Source organism: Canis lupus, chromosome 8 (genome assembly GCF_011100685.1).
Source record: "Canis lupus familiaris isolate Mischka breed German Shepherd chromosome 8, alternate assembly UU_Cfam_GSD_1.0, whole genome shotgun sequence".
In the NCBI taxonomy this organism is placed as follows: domain Eukaryota; kingdom Metazoa; phylum Chordata; class Mammalia; order Carnivora; family Canidae; genus Canis; species Canis lupus.
Window position 1 is genome coordinate 18005773 of NC_049229.1, and position 17573 is coordinate 18023345.

Consider the following 17573-nt stretch of genomic DNA (forward strand, 5'->3'; position numbering starts at 1 on the left):
TTAAAGATGGTGACTTGAATATTTAATGTCTAAAGACAGTTGTATTATTTTAAAACAGTTGAAAAGTAATGACTACAATTTTTCAACTCCAATTGCTTTCCTGTGCTTAGGGCATAAGAGTGGTGGTTGGCTCCCTTTTAGGTGCATCTCAAAAGTTGGTATTTTGGGAATCTGAAAGTAATGAATTCATTTTTTAATCTTTTGATGTTAGACTCACAAATGAATTTATCCTTTTCCCAAACTAATACCCTATTTGTATTTTCCTCCTCATGTTTCTTTTGGACAATGATTTCTTTGATTTTTCTCTCTAGACCTCTTCCAAAATGGACTTGCTGAAGGTTTGGGGGAAAGTTTCACTTAATGTGCCTCACCTTCAAGTTAGAGGAGCAGTCACACCAGAGCGTAACCCTGGCTTTTTTTTTTTTTTTTTTTTTTTTTAAGATTTTATTTGTTTATTCATGAGAAGAGATAGAGAGGCAGAGACATAGGCAGAGGGAGAAGCAGGCTCCATGCAGGGAGCCGGACATGGGACTCTATCCTGGGTCTCCAGGATCAGGCCCTGGACTGAATGCTGCACTAAACTGCTCAGCCACCCAGGCTGCCCCTGGCTTTTGACTGTGATTGTAGCATCCCAGTGGAGTTGGTTGGTCTTAAAGAAAAATGTCCCACAAGTGTCACTAAAGGAGAAAGGAAGAAAATTTTGGAGGAATTAGGTCTGTTATAAACCTGGCATTTTTAATTTAAACCTACTCTTTAGAATTACATTTTTAGGGACCTCAAAGAAAACATATCTTCCAGTTTTCGAAATAGCTTAAGTGAACTTCTGCAACATTTTTCAAACCTGCATGCTGATTCCCCTTCTCTCACTTGTTAGGTATACAGATAATGCTTTCTTTTCAAAATGCAGTACATTAAAAATGAAAATAATTACTATGAAGAACCTTCCTCTGTTTCAGTAAGATTACAAGATTTCCATCTCCATGGTTTCTATTTCAATTTATCTTTCGAAATCAAATTAAATCCTTTCTTTCTTTGAAATGCCAGGCCCCATTTGTGGTAATAGTCTCTGACAATTTGAGGCTTTTACCAAAACTTCTTAGTGAAAATGTGTTAGATTATCTCTTTGTTCTTCATATTGTTACTTAAAAATGAAAAACAAATACTTTTTCTTTTTATAAGAAAGTCTAACAGAGTACTGGCATTTCCTAGTAATGAGAATGTAGTATTCTATCAATTTAATTTTATAAGACCTTAGTCTTAATTTTTCTAGTTAAACTGCAAGAAATAAAATGTATTTATTACAATAATCACACTGAACTTAAAATGAATACTTAAATGTGAATAATCATAGCTAAGTATAAACCTTGTATATTTTTTAAAAGGATTAATATTTTTTTAACCTAACACATTTTTATGGTTATAGCACAGTTCTTATTTCCCCCCCATATTTGTGAAAACATTGGTATCTCTAATCTTCTAATTAACGTAGGCACATACACACACAAACACATTTGGTGTGTTTACGTGTGTTTCTTACATGATTTAATCAGATGTATTTTTAAGGAGTGTTACATATTTTAAATAAGGAAAGGGAAATTGTGGATAATCTTATATTTGACTTTGAAATTCAGTCAGGACTATTAGACAATTCATAGATAATTTATTTTTATCTAGTGCCGATTTAGAAATCATGAACATTTTGATGCTAGAGAAATCTAGCTGCATTCTGGCAGCCAAAATATTTTACTAATCTTTCTTTCTCTTCTAGCCTACACTACTATCTTTCCAGCCTAATTGGCACATGATGAACTATTTCTGGTTAGGATCTAACTAGCAAGTCTCTTACTGTAATGGGGGCTGAAGATCTCATAAATACAGAGCTTATGTCTGTATTTAGCCATTAGTGTTCAAAATTCTCCTTTGAGTTTAAAAAGTGGGACAACTGACTATAATTTTTTCAGTTAATTCTAAAAAAAAATTTGGATTCTCTAATGCACATGAAAATAATTTTAATCAAAATGTTTTAATCAATGGCTAAGTGCTAGCACTGTCTAAGGCTTGCTCAGACATTTAGAAAGAAATGGACAAGGGAGTTATTCTATAATATGCCAGCAAAATTGCAAATTGAAGTATGAGAAAGCTAAATTTAAAATGGAAAGTCAACTTTTCTTGCTGATGTGGATTAGAATTCCAAAGAAATTAAAGATTGATGCTTTCCAATTTCTTAGTTGATCAGTCCTAGCTGAGGGGTTTGCATGGGAAGATGAGAAGGGGTATCTTAGCAGCTATACACCAAACCATCTTGATTTGGTGTAGCTTTTTCAGAGCCTCAGAAGAGGAATCATTCTGTCTCATGTGTCACTTCTAAAGAGATCAGAGATTCAGTGGAATCACAAGATTACCTCATCTATGTGGCTCAATGAGCAGAATTGCTTGGAAACACTAGTTATCTGGGACTGGGCCCTCTTCTTCTCATAAGAAAGCTTACACCCAACTTTGCTTCCCATGAAACTATATTGTTTCTTCTCTGACAGGTGAGATTGATATAGGGCCCAGGGACTCTATCTGCCAAGTAGTAGGTATTCCCAGTGAACTCCTGTATGTAGCTGGCCCTACAAATTCAGACTGCTTGGTACCAAGCAGCCTCTGTGTTCCATTGACAAGAATTTCTGGGCAAGGAAAGAGCAGTCCCTTCACTGGGATGTAGAACCTGGGCCCAGATGCCAACATGTCTCAATATGTGATGATAGGAGGTTCAGAGGCCCACACCTTCTTTCTTCTATTGTTTCTTGGCTTATGTTAGTATGCCCTTTTGCCCATAATTTATCCACTATTCCTTAACCCATGCATAGGGATTTTGGGGCCCTAGTTCATGATAGGGATGAGTCAGAAGCTACCCACTTATATGATGGTGCTCTTCTTCTCCCATAAAATAAAAAAACAAAATACACAGAAAACAAAATACCTAGCTTCAAAAATTCTAGCTAGCTTCTCACATAGTTCAACCTATTTTACTACTAAACTCACTTGGAATATAAGGAATAGAAGGTAGGCAGGGAGAAATTTTTTTTTTTCCCTGCATTAGGTGTCAGTTCCAGTTTTTAAGAATCCAGGATCTATGAACTTAAACTCAAATGAGGGAAAACAATATCCATCCAGGGAATTATTTCTAACTGGCTTTTACATTTGGTGTGTGGTGTGGCTATGGGGCCAGAGGGGTCTGTTTTTGTCACTTCTCATCTCCTATTTGAAACTTTATTGCTAATTTTAAATTTTGGAAATTTCCCTTCCTTTTCTGTTTTTTTTTTTTTGAATAGTTTGAGAAGAATAGGTATTTAACCTCTTTAAATATTTGATAGAATTTATGTGTGAACCTGTCTGTCCTAGATTTTTGGGAGACTTTTGATTACTGATTCAATTTCTTTGCTGGTAATTTGGCCTGTTTAAGTTTTCTATTTCTACGTGTTTCAGTTTTGGTAGTTTGTATTGTTTGTAGGAATTTATCCACTTCTTCCAGATTGTCTAATATGTTGGCATATAGTTTTTCATAATACTCTCAATGTTTGAATTTCTGTAGTATTGGTTGCTATTTCTCCTCTCTCATTTGTGATTTTTATTTTTTTTAGAGATTTACTTATTTGAGAGTGAGAGAATGTGATCTCACAATCCATGAGATCACGACCTGAGCCAAAACAGAGTCAGATGCTCAACCAACAAAACCTACCCAGGCACCCCTGTGATTTTGTTTATTTAGGTCCTTTTTTTTTCTTTTTTATAAGTCTGGGTATATATTTATCAATAATTTTTTCAAAGAACCAGGTCCTGGTAATCTGTTCTGTTTGTTTCTGTATCATTTATTTCTGCTTTAAATTTAATCTTTATTGTTTTCTTCTTTCTGCTGGTTTTTGGCTTTGCTTGTTGTTTTTCTAGCTCCTTTAGGTGTGAGGTTAGACCATTTGATACTTTTCTTGCTTCTTGAGGTAAGCCTGTATGGTATGTATTGCCTGTTAGGATCACTTTTGCTGCATCTCAAAGGTTGCAAACAATTCCATTTTCATTTGTCTCCATGTACTTTTTTCATTTCTTCCTTGATTTCCTGGTTGACTAATTCATTGTTTAGTAGCATGTTATTTAACATCCATATATTTGTGGTCTTTCCAGATTTTTTCTTATGGCTGACTTCTAGTTTCATAGCGTTGTGGTCAAAAAAGGTACATGGTAGGACTTCAGTCTTTTTGTAGTTGTTAAGACTTATTTTGTGGCCTAATATATGATCTATTCTGGAGAATATTCCATGTGCACTTGAAGGAATGTGTGTTTTGCTGTTTTAGGATGGAGTGCTCTGAATATATCTGTTAAGTCCATTTAGTCCAGTGTGTCATTCAAAGTCCTTATTTCCTTGTTTACTTTCTGTGTAGATGATCTGTCCATTTATGTAAACAGGGTGTTAAGCCCCTACTATTCTTGTATTATTATCAATTAGTTCCTTTGTTATTGTTTTATACATTTGGGTGCTTTCGTGTTGTAATTGTAATATTTTAATTGTAAATATTTCCAATATTTATACCTTCTTTTTGGATTGCCCTCTTTATTATTATGTAGCACCTTTCTTTGGTTCTTGTTACAGTCTTTGCTTTAAAATCTAGTTTGTCTAAGTATTGATACTCTGGCTTTCTTTTGACATCCATTTACATAATAAATGTTCCTTTATCCTTTCACTTTCAATCTACTGCTGTCTTTAGATCTAAAATGATTCTCTTGTAGGCAGCATTTAGATGGGCCTTGTTTTTTAATCCATTCTGATACCCTAAGTGTTTTGATTAGAATGCTTAGTCCATTTACATTCAAAGTACTTATTGATATATATATTTATTGCCATTTTTATGGCAATGTTTTATTTCTGGAGATTTTCTCTGATTCTTTGTTGTCTTTGTCACTTTTGGTCTCACCTTAGTGCTCAATGAGTCCTCTTAAATATTTCTTTCAGGTCTGGTTTAGTGGACATGAACTCCTTTAGTTTTTATCTGGAAAACTCTATCTCTTCCTATTCTGAATGATAGCCTTGCTGGATGGAGTATTCTTGGTTGCAGATTTTTCCCATTCAGCACATTGAATATATCATGCCACTTTTTTTCTGGCTTAACAAGATTCTGTTGAGAAATCTCCAGCTATTCTTATGAGTTTTCCCTTATAAGTTAAGGACTTTCGTCTTGCCACTTTGAAGATTTTTCTTTATCACTATGCTTTGTAAATTTAGGATGTCTTGATGTTGGGCTGTTTTTGTTGATTTTGATGGGAGTTCCCTATGCCTCCTGGATCTGGATGTCTGTCTTCTTTCCCAGATTAGGGAAATTTTCAGCTATTACTTTTTGAAATAAATTTTCTTCCCCCTTTTCTCTCTCTTCTTCTAGGACTTCTGTAATACGGATGTTATTATGTTTGATGGAGTCACTGAGTTCCCAAAGTCAATTCTTGTGTTGGGGAATTCTTTCTCTCTTTTGTTTAGCTTCATTATTTTATGTTATTTTATCTTCTGGTCACTAAGTCATTCCTCTGCTTCTTCCAGCCTGCTGCTCATTGCATCAAGCCTGTTTCCAATCTTATTTATTACATCTTCATCTCTGATGGATTCTTTAACTTTTTCCTCTGGTGATAAGGGTCTCACTGATGTTTTCTATTCTTTTCTCAAGCCCAGTGAGTATCTTTATGATTGTTCCTTTAAATTCTCTATCAGGAGTATTACTTATATCTATTTTGCTTAGATCTCTGAGCATGACCATGACATTATCTTATTTTTTCATTTGGGATGAATTCTTCCATGTTGGCATTTTTTCTTAGTCTCCGCCTTTTTTTGTGTGTGTTGGAAAAGCCAGGTCCTCTTCTTTTGTTGCCATCTTCCTCTGTCTTTTAAAAACATTAGATTTTATTTCTGGGGTCTCTCATAGTAAAAGATGAAATTAAAGGGTTGTGTGTTGGCCAAAAGCATCTATTATTGGAACAAACCTCACTATCCTGAGTTGGACAATCACATCAAAAGATGGTCTCCCATCAGATCAACATCTAAGTCATACTTTAACTTAATCTTTTATTCTATTTGGCTGTCCAAATAGAATTTAGACTTCTAAATTCCTGAGCTCATGTACATTCTCCAAGAAGCTCCTGTTATCTGAAAACATATCTTGTGGTTCTTAAATTGTATACTGATCCTTTCAGTGTTCTTCTTTTAAATTAGTTTATATTTTATGTAATTTATTCTTGTAGCTCTCAGAAACTTGGAGCCTTATGTGACTAATCTGTTTGCTGACCTTCTACTTCTCACCCTTTGATAAATGTCTTTGGGCCCTAGATACATACCATCTCTGATCTGGAAACAACTGATAGCCTCTCTCAAGATGGGCTGGTGGATCTTTTTTTTATGTTTTACATCTGCTTATTCTGGTCTATATTACTTTTCCTTTAGCATGTGTCTAGACTCCTTTATTCTATTTTCAAGATAGATTTTTTAAATTAATTAATTAATTAATTTATTTATTTATTTATTTGAAAGAGAGTGAACACATGCAGAAGAAAGAGGCAGAGGGAGGGAAGAAGGAGGCTCCCAGCTAAGCAGGGAGTCCAATGCAGGGCTTGATCCCAGAACCCTGGATCATGACCTAAGCCATAAGCAGACACTTAACTGACTGAGCCACCAAGGCACACCTTTCCTTTATTCTAAGAATCTTTCTTCCTCTAGTTTTATCAACCCACCTCTTTCTTAACCTTTCCTTTTTCATGATACTGTAGTTCCTGCTATGATAGTAGGAATGAAGTCCATTTTTATATCTTACTAGTTTTCCTTGATTTCTTAGTTGACATGCCTCCAGAGAGATAGTGCTTTTGAGGTCTAAGAATTGTCCTCTTTGATTACATTTTTTGAACTGTTGAATTTACAATGATTTCATCTTTACCCAACAGAGATGGTATACTTTTAGAATTCTCATTCCTTGTTTGTTCATCTACCCAGGGTGAAGTGATAGATTGGGCCTCTGAAATGTAAAGCCAGAGCAAAAACTAACCTAATAACCTAATCCAGAGCCAATATAAGACTGAGTGGTGTCCAGTAATCATTAAGAGCCTGTATTTAAGCCACATGAATCTAAGAGGTTAGCTTGCTACCGCTTTTGTTGGCCCTGAGCATGAATGGGAATGAAATTTGGGTATCTAATGTGGGCTACTAAGATCTAGTGCTAATAACTTAAAAAAATTTAATGTGGCAAAATATGATATTTACCATTTTAACCAGTTTTATTGAAGTATAATTGACATGTACACCTGAAATTAATGTTGTAACATGATGATTTGACATTTGTATACATTGGGAAATGATTATTACCACAATAAGTCTAATTATTATCTTTTATCATATGTAGTTACAAAAATTTTTTCTTTCAATGAGAGCTTTTATGATTTACTCTTAGCAACTTTGAAGTATGCAATACAATACTGATTGTAGTCACCATGCTGTACATTATATCCCTATGACTTATTTTATAACTGGAAGTTTGTACCTCTCGATTCCTCCTCACTCATTTCATCAACCCCCCCCCCCCAAAAAAAAAAAACTCCCTTAACCCCTGGCAAACAATATTCTGTTTTCTGTATCTATGAGTTTTGGTCTTGTTATATTTGACATAAGTGAAGACCCTATAGTATTAGCCTTTCTCTGACTTATTTCATTTAGCATAATATCCTCAAGATCCATCCATGTTGTTAGGAATGGTGAAGTTTTTATTTTTTATTTTTTAATGGCTAATGTGTGTGTGTGTGTGTGTGTGTGTGTGTGTGTGTGTGTGACATCTTCATCAGTGGACACTTAGATTGCACATCTTGGCTGTTGTGAATAATGCTGCAGTGAACATAGGGGTGAATATATCTTTTCATATATCTTTTCTTTTTAGCAGTTTTATTTTCTTCAGCTAAAACCTGAGCAGTAGAATTGCTGGATCAATTAGTTGTTCTAGTTTTTCTTTTTTGAGAAACTTCCATATGGTTTTCTACTGTGACTGTACCAATTTACATTCCAACCAACAGTGCATGAGCATTTCCCCCTTTCTCAACATCCTTGCCAACACATTAGTTCTTGTCTTTTTGATAATAGCTATCATAATAGGTGTAAGGTGATATCTCACTGTAGTTTTGATTTGCATTTTCCTGATTAGTGATGTTGAACATCTTTTCATGTACCTATTGTCTATCTGTGTATGTCTTTGGAAAAATGTCTATTCAGATCCTCTGTCTACTTCTTTAATTAGACTTTTTTGTTAAGTTGTAGGAGTTTTTAATATATTTTGGATATTAACCTCTTATCAGATTCAGTACGTTCACATTGTGCAGCCATCACAACTATTTATCTCTAGAACACTTTTGTCATCCTAAACTAAAACTCTGTATCCATTTTTAAACAAGATTTTAGTTATTTATTCATGAGAGAGAGGCAGAGACCTAGGCAGAGGGAGATGCAGGCTCCCTATGGGGAGCTTGATGCAGAACTCTATCCCAGGACCCCAGGATCACAACCTGAGCTGAAGGCAGACACTCCACCACTGAGCCACCCAGGCATCCCAAGTCTGTACCCATTAAACAGTAACTCCCCATTTCCCTCTCTTTCCAGCCTCTGGTAACCACTATTCTACTTTGTCTCTATGATTTTGACTCTTCTATAACCTCGTAAAGTAGTATCCTACAATATTTGTCCTTTTGTATCTAGCTGTTTTACTTAGCATAGCATCTTCAAGGTTCATGTTTTAGCAGATGTCAACTTCATTTTTAAGACCAAATAATATTCCATTGTATGTATATATCATGTTTTCTTTATCCATCTGTTGATGGACATGGGGTTGTTTCCACTTCTTGGTTTTTGTGAATAATGTTTCTATGAACACTAGTATACAAATACGTCTGAGACCTTACTTTAATTCTTTAAGATATATTCCCAGAATGAAATTGATGGATTATATGGTAATTCTAGGTTTGTTTGTTTACTTTTTGAGGAACCTCAGTACTATTTTTCACAGTGGCTTTACTGTTTTATGTTCCCACCAACAAAGCAGAGGGTTCTAATTTCTCTACATTCTCACCAACACTTGTTTTCTTTTTTGACAATAGCCATTTTAATGTATGTTATTTGATTTGATTTTTCAGTGCCCTAATGATTAGCAATGTTAAGCATCTTTTCATGTGTTAATCAAAGGAGTGGTTGCCTTTCCACTCCCTTGATAGTGTCCATTTGAAGCACAAAAAATTAATTTTGATAAAGTCTAATTTATCTATTTTGTTTCTTGTGCTTTTGGGTGTTGCACTCAAGATTAATCATTGCCAAATCCAATGTTATGAAGTTTTCTCTGCTGTTTTCTTAGCACTAAGAATTTGAAGAACTGGAACTTTCTATAGTGTGTGCTGTTCAAAGATTTCTCTGGAATTAACTTCTGGTGCTTAATTTCTGGGCCCCAGTAGCTGATTTCCTATATTTGGGCAGCCTTTATTCCTGTAAGCATTATGGAAACATGGAGTAAATCTTCTAAAAGTAAAACCTTTGTTGGTTTGAATATTAGACATTCCTTATGAAGCTGATGTGGAAAGGAGCTATTTTAATTCAGTGTCTTACATTCTGTTGTAGTTTGATGAGAGGGTTCATGGAGTGATGAGTTAGTGCAGAGAGGTTTGAAATCAAGTGACTGTTTTGAAAGTATGCTATTTCTTGCCTGCTCCTCGTTGTTATATCCCAACAAAAATTTTTCTTTCTCTTCTACTTTTCTGGAGAGATTTTCTGGGTGGAGAGGAAAATTAGCTCTTAATTCTATTCTCCAACAGACTCTAGTCAGTATTTTATAAACTTTCTAAACTATTGTCTTTCACTAGCCAGCTGTGGCATTCATTCTGCATATGACATTTTTTGAAGGGAATGAGGATGAGAGGCATACTAGAATATAAATCATAAAAATGAGTACTTCAGATATTCTATTTTCAATCTTTTTTATAGTTTTTTTTTTTTTTTTTTAGATTTTATTTATTTATTCGTGAGAGACAGGGAGAGAGAGAGAGAGAGGTAGAGACACAGGCAAAGGGAGAAGCAGCAGGCTCCATGCAGGGAACCCGACGAGGAACTCGGAACTCGATTGGGTCTCCAGGATCACACCCTGGGCTGAAGGCGGTGCTAAACCGCTGAGCCACTGGGGCTGCCCTATTTTTAAATCTTTAAAAAACTTTTAATTATGGAGTTGTTTAATCCCATATAAAAATAGAAAGAATTGTATAATTAACCCCTCTGTACTCATTTCCAATCTTATATCCATCTTATATCTTATTTATTTTTTGGCTGAGGTGTTTTAAAGCAAAATCCAGATATCCTATCACTAAATCTGGAAATACTTCAATATGTGACTCTAACATACTTAAAAATAACCCTTCATGATAGTCAAATGACACAAATGTCCCTCAATGGTTGAATGGGTAAACATGTGGTACATACATATATTGGAATATTTAACCATAAAATGAAGAAAGTGCTGAAGTGTGCTACAATGTTGATGAACTTCCAACACATAATGTTAAGTGAAAGTAGCTAGATAAGAAAAGTCACATATTGTATGATTCTATTAAATAAAATATCTAGAATGTATAGATCCATAGAGATAGAATGCAGATTGGTTGTAACCAGGGAGTAGAGGGAAAGAGGAGAGGGGAGAAAATGATGAATAGAAAAGATGTTCAATATGGAGTGTTGGAACTATTTTGGACATAGATAGAGGTCAGTTGTACAACATTTTGAAAAATTTGGTCCTTATCTTCTTATAGGGCAATAATAAGTGTAAGAGGTAAATATTTGAAGCAATCACAAACTGAAAGGTTACAATGAGAATAAACATTGTTCTGGTTGAAAACAATTGGGGAAATTCTTTAAATGCCAAGGTCAGGGAAGACCTTTCTGAGGTTGTAGCATTTAAAATAAGGTCTAGATGTTGAGGAGAGGCTTCAAGCAGAGTCAAAGGTCTTCAGGTAAGGAAGAGGAACTGAATGCAAGTGTGGGTAATAGGTATCTGTGAATTTTCCCTGCAAGTGGATTGGACCTGTTTCTGGCTTACAGTATAGCTTAATGAATGGGACTTGTCATTCTTTAATGAATTGAGTAGTTGAGTCACTATATATTCTTCCCTCAAATCATAGTGGAATGAAAATATTCATTTAGAGGCAAGGATGATCTTGTTTTTATTTATCACTCTGCTCATCTTTTATGAAGCAAAGAAGTATGAAAAATGTTGATGATACTGGAGATATATATATATATATAATATATATATATATATTAGATGTATATGTGTATACTGGGTACACATATTAGCATATAATAAGGGTATATTAGGTATATACATTTTGCATATAATGGGAATATGTACTAGAATAGAGTAATAAGACAATTTCTTCAGAAGAAAAGGATGGTGTGCAAAATCAGAATACCAAAAGAACCTGGGATAGGAGAAAAAAATAGAAGACTGGAGGGAGAGTGATGGGGACAGCAAGGGAAGGAAACCACATCTTCTAGTGTATGGTGGATAGAAATGGGTTAGATATCAACTCTGCCCTTCTGAGCTGTGTGCCGTAAACAAAACATTTTAGCTCTGGAAACATCATCTGTGAAATAGATACTTTAATCATACTCCTACAGGAATTCTTTGAGGTTCAAATGAGAGAATGATTGTGGTTCAGCAATTCCTGGATAAAACATAAACCCTTAAATATTTTCTTCCACTATGGATATTACAACTTTTTTTTTTGTTCCTCCACTTTCTTGAATTCAATATTCTTGAATTCAAGTTTTGTTCTCATGTTTTTGTAACTTGAATTCATAGTTTGGTTTTCTTTTTGGAGGAGGGGGCTTTAACAAATGTCCCCATAGAGAAACTTGTTAAAGTTTCTGAATGTCCCAGACTTTCTCTTCAATCTCTTACTATATTTTATTTTATTTTATTTTTTATTTATTTTTTATTTTATTTTATTTTATTTTATTTTATTTTATTTTATTTTATTTTATTTTATTTTTTTATTTATGATAGTCACACAGAGAGAGAGAGGCAGAGACACAGGCAGAGGGAGAAGCAGGCTCCATGTACCCGGAGCCCGATGTGGGATTCGATCCTGGGTCTCCAGGATCGTGCCCTGGGCCAAAGGCAGGCGCCAAACTGCTGCGCCACCCAGGGATCCTCTTACTATATTTTAAAGAGTGAGAAAATTCTTTGTTCCTAGAATGTATGTTACTGACATTTATACTGATAATTTAAAAAGAAAAATGGTAATTGAATTCCACCATATTTCAAAATGTAGTTTTTTTTTCACTGAATTAAATAGCTTAGGTGCTTTTGTGTGGAAACTGGCATGCCTGGAAGCATTTATGTACTAGTTGTAAACAAAGTGTGGTATTATATGCTTTTGAAGAGGTGGATTGAACTAGATACAAATAATGTAGGTTTAATATTTCTAGCACTTTTCTAGCATCTTTAACAGTTACTCATTAGTTTCATAGCACATTTTATGGATCTTTCTTATATTTACAGAAACAGAACTTTAGAAAGGCAAAATGAGTTGCCCATAGTAGTAAATTGTAGTAATAGAATCTGAATTTTATTGTTTTGAATCTCAAGACCAGCATTATTGCAATACCTAAAGATCCACATAGATAGAGCATATTCACTGACTTAGCAACTGAAGCTTAGCATAACTTTTCCAGTAACAAATCTGTAAGCCCTTTATAGTAAGGGATATTGAGTATAGTATACCCTCTCACCCCTAGATTTTATAGTCCAAAGATAATATACTCAGATCTTAGTTCTGCCACTTACTATCTTTGGGCCATTGGATGTCACTTGATCTTGAGATTCAATTCTTTCACCTTTTGTGAAGATAAAATGATAGGGTATAGTAAGGTCACTTATAAAACCAAAATGCTCTACAAATAGAACATCCCATTGATTACAAGATATTGTTTTTGTATTTCTAAAATTTTAATTTTTGAGAATTAGGACTTCCTATATATTGCATTTAAAATATTTAAGGAGTGCTTTGGTCAACCATGGTATAGGCTAAACATTTTCACATAAGACAATTTTGTTGTGACTGTAGGCAGAGGACTCATTTTAAAGAACATTATTTAAAAAAATAAAGAACATTATTTATCCTATTGTTTATTCAAATCCAGACAATCAGAAGTTATATTATAGTTCTCTCATATCCCATGTATTATTCTTTAAAAGATCTTTAAAAACTATTCTTACTCCCCCTCTCTTCTGGGTTCTAGAGGTTAATAAGTTCCTTGATATGCTATTTTTAAAAGAACTATTTTTTTGTTAGGTCCTCCAATACTTGCAATAAAAATATTCTTCCATGCTACCATTTGGACACTTCAGTTGCCAGAAAGAGTTAATGAACTTCTAAAAGTGTCAGTTAGGGAATATCCTGCTAATTGCTTTTGATCTGTCTTAAAGAGAGCAATTAGCAACAACTCAAATTTTATCTTTGTGGATATGAACATTCTCATGACCAAACTTGAATTTTTGGTCCTAAAAGTTTGTCATAGAGAAAATGATACTTCTAATCTCATGAACATGTTCGAAGAGTTAGGCTGATATTTTTCTCAGATCTTTTTCCTTTGAGACACAAGGTTGAGATCTTTTTCCCTTCATGAGGGGTTAGGATTCACACATGTTTACATTTAGTACTGGTGGGAGTCTAAACTGATGATTAATGGTTGAGAATCATTTTTAAAAATGTATGGCTGAAGGCAGAAAATAAAATGCTGATTGGTTCATTAAGCAATTCAATCCCAAACCGTAAAAGGTTTAAGTTTAATCCTGCCTGAAGCCTGACTGATCCTGTCATAAACACTTTTCATAAACCTTCCACTCAAACCTGGTCTTGCAGTTTTATTAATCTAGCAATAATTCAAAATGACACCCCATGTAGCAATATAAATCTATAAGATGGATATCATTAAAACTTACACCATTACAAAATCATGAGTAATTACATAAAAATGCAGTTTCCTTTAGTTAGGTATGTCTCTGAATTGCTGCTTTTGCCTTGGTTGAACAGATGTGTCGACTGTAACACTGTCTCAGTGTGTTGGTATGCCTGAAGGAAAAGACAGATAGTCACTGATGATAAAAAGTTCTGGAGTTCGGAGAGCCTTATTTGCAAAACTCAGGGAGCAATTTAGCAAAGCCCTGTATTTGTGGAGCTTATATTCTCTAGGAAGATTCCTTTTCTGTGTTGCTATGTGGAATTTTTAGCTCTTGGATTTAATGGCTGTATTGATATTCTGCGATGTATCAGGGCTCATGTGCTTCAGGCACACTTTCAGAAACTCGAATGAAGTCCCAGCTGTCAGACTTTTTCTTTTTCTTTTTCTTTCTTTCTTTCTTTCTTTCTTTCTTTCTTTCTTTCTTTCTTTCTTTCTTTCTTTCTTTCTTTCTTTTTTAGGAGCAGGTCTTTCTACTTTTGAGTCTAGGGGTTAGATGAACTCTCAAACTAGATCATAGCAAACTTAACAGGATTGGAGTAATACAATATTTCTAAAGTTATTTGGAACAGAAGACTGCATTTTTATTTTATATGGGGCAGAGAAGCATTTCCAAGAATAAGCTTAGAAGGAGTCCATAAGAGCTAGAGAGTTTGTTTTCATATGCCTACTCTAGTCGCTCAACAGCAGCAATCTGCTCTCAAATAAAAGTAAGCCTTGAAGGAGTGTTCAAATACCTACTATTGAACCCATGGGACATTTATGCTTTTATAAGCCAGGTGTTGGAAAATATCTGAAGCCATAGGATTTTCTCCTCCTTGCTTGTGCTTTATAGGTTTAGATTGACTGTACATGAGAAAGATCCACTTTGTGACAGGGGATGAAAACCAAGCATTACACCCTGTTTTAGCACTGTCACAATTGTAATTCAATAAAATATATATGTACTTATTTGAGGATCTTTTCTTCTGCTAGATTTTGAACTCTCTAGGGCTTAGTACAGCACAGTAGATTTTCCTTAGATTAAAATTTGGCATTCTTACATGGAAGTCTAAGACCTCCACAATAGCTTCTATGCATTATGTATTATCAGATTTGTGTCTCCAAAAACTTGCATTCTTTTAGTCTTCCAACTAGAGCAATATGTGAAAAACAGTAATGATGTGAATTTGAGTATCACCAACAGTTGGCGGCAGTTGGCACCAATCCTTTGTCTAGCTCCTAATCTCAGCAAAGGCAGTAGGCTAAAGTTATGTGGAGGTTGTGGGAAGTGGGGAGGTTGTTGGGGAAACATGGACAGGAGGATAAAATCCTGTGGGGAGACTTCAGGCATTCAGCAATCCTCTTCCTCAAAAGTAGCAAAAAAGTTAAGGTCCTATGTTCATCTCCTAGTATTCTCTGGGCCCATTCTTTTTGGCTCAGGTTGTAATTCACTCTTTACTCCCTTGGTCCCTAAACTACCATATTCTTGGAATCCCTGTTTCCATCTTTGAAGCCCCTTTAATACTTAAATTGTAACAGAAAATTATCAGAGGTACCAAACTGCAGCCAGAACAGATGGATTTATATAAGTCTCTCATTTCATTAACTTTGTGATGATGATGATGGAGGCCTATCTTTTAAGGTTTTTTTGTTTTTGTTGTTGGACACCATTTATAGCTATATGTCAGGGTTTTACTGAGTACGAGTAGCCTCATTTTATATATCAACCACTATCATTGTATACAAATGATGGAAAAAGTTTTTAATAAATATCAACCATATAGACTATTTTCTGTTGAATTATGTGGACTATTACCATTATGGAGAAATTTTATAGTAAGTCAAAAACTGTAAGCTCTGCATATAACAGTATTCTTATTGCTGCATGAACAAATAGATATTTGCTAACTTCTTTTCATCTGTATGTGATAGAACACACTTTTTTATTTCAACTCCCAGGTAGTGCAAGTGATTCTCTTATTTACATTCACTCAACACATTTAAGGCTCTTCAGATCAATATCAAAGTACCAGAGACCCAGGAAACATCAGAGCCAGAATCACAACTGAATTTATTATCCTAATTTTGCTATCTCAATAGAGATACTTTTATTCAAATAAGATCATTATAATACATAATAGTAAACAATTATTGTAGTAAACACTTAGTGGGCAGCATGGGTGGCTCAGCAGTTTAGCACCACCTTCAGCCCAGGGCCTGATCCTGGAGACCTGGGATCAAGTTTCCAAGTCAGGCTCCCTGCATGGAGCCTGCTTCTCCCTCTGCCTGTGTCTCTGCCTCTCTTTCTCTCTCTGTGTCTCTCATGAATAAATAAATTTTAAAAATCTTAAAAAAAAAAACAAAAAACACTTTGCAACTATTTACCTAACCTATTTAGTTGAATGCAAACAACTTAATACCTTAAATTAACATTGGTTGTTTTCCTTTAACCTTTAAAATAAGACTTAAGATAAGTTTGTTTTTGTTTGTATAAGGAGTCTACATACCTGTTTGTCTACTTTGTCCTTCTCATGTCAAGGAGGGTAGAAGAGAGAAAATGGACTCTTTCCTAAAGTAATTAGAACTCATCATTCCTCTTTTTAGTGCTTTTGCTAAAACATTACTAATTAGGAGAAAAGAGAAAGTTAACAGTTGGGAAATTCTTTTGAATGAATGGGGATAAGCAGAAAGAACTTTCAGAAATGAAGTAGGACTTCTATAAATTCTTCCTCCTAATTCCAGCCTGAATGTGGGTAGGGTTTCCCTCCTCAACACAAAATAATTCTCAAACACCAGCTGGGGGTCTGATAGTTCAACTACATTCTGACACTATCAGGAGATAGCATTAGATTGCAGGCTAAGTGCTCAGTCCTACAAGACTTCCCTCTACCTCCAGCCTCAGAAATTGCAAGCCACAGGTTGTTACATGTGCTTTTGACCAACTGGTTACAAACTGGAGGTTCCAACATTCTCTTCCTCAGATTTGATTAATTTGCTAGAACAGCTCACAGAATTGGGGGAAACACTTTGCTTTACCAGATTATTAAAGGACATAGTAAGATAAGAATCAACAGCCAGATGAAGGAATACATGAGGCAAGATATGGGGAAAGGATATGGAGCTTCCATGCCCTTTCTAGGCATACCACTCTCCCAGCACCTCTCTGAGCACCGACCTGGAACCCTCTGAACCCCCTCCTTTTGTTTTTTTATGGAGGCTTCCATACACACTCATGATGGATCAAGTCCAAGACATCTCTCCTCTCTAGGGGTGGGGCTAGGGCTGAAAGTTCCAACCCTGTAAACCCATTGTGTGTTCTCCTGGCAACCGGTTTCTGCCTTTGAGTGGGGTCCAAAGGTCACCTCAGTAACTGCTCTTATCACAGGAAATTCCAATGGTTTTGGGAGCTGTGAACCAGGAGCTGTGGACAGGGACTATATATATATATATATATAAGAATTATATTTTTGTCATTTCAGGGATCAAACATAAATATTTTTACAGATCATAATATCTCAGTAGTTCCTTTTTATGTTATTGTCTT

General features: G+C 35.0%; 1 long non-coding RNA gene across 29 annotated transcripts in view; it reads right to left on the minus strand.

Annotated features, from left to right (window-relative positions):
• Window positions 1-17336, minus strand: part of LOC102156547 — a 146320-nt gene extending 128984 nt beyond the window's left edge. For 14 of the 29 annotated variants that reach the window (XR_005363193.1, XR_005363195.1, XR_005363194.1 and 11 more), the window contains exons 1-4: window positions 17205-17336; window positions 16537-16652; window positions 14031-14160; window positions 12873-12922 (exon numbers count right to left, since the gene is read on the minus strand). This is a non-coding gene — a long non-coding RNA (uncharacterized LOC102156547). Of the gene's footprint in view, window positions 1-9643; window positions 9806-12872; window positions 12923-14030; window positions 14161-16536; window positions 16653-17204 lie in introns of all 29 variants that reach the window. The other 15 variants (XR_005363189.1, XR_005363196.1, XR_005363192.1 and 12 more) reach the window with 7 other exon arrangements.
• Between the last annotated feature and the right edge of the window lie 237 nt (window positions 17337-17573).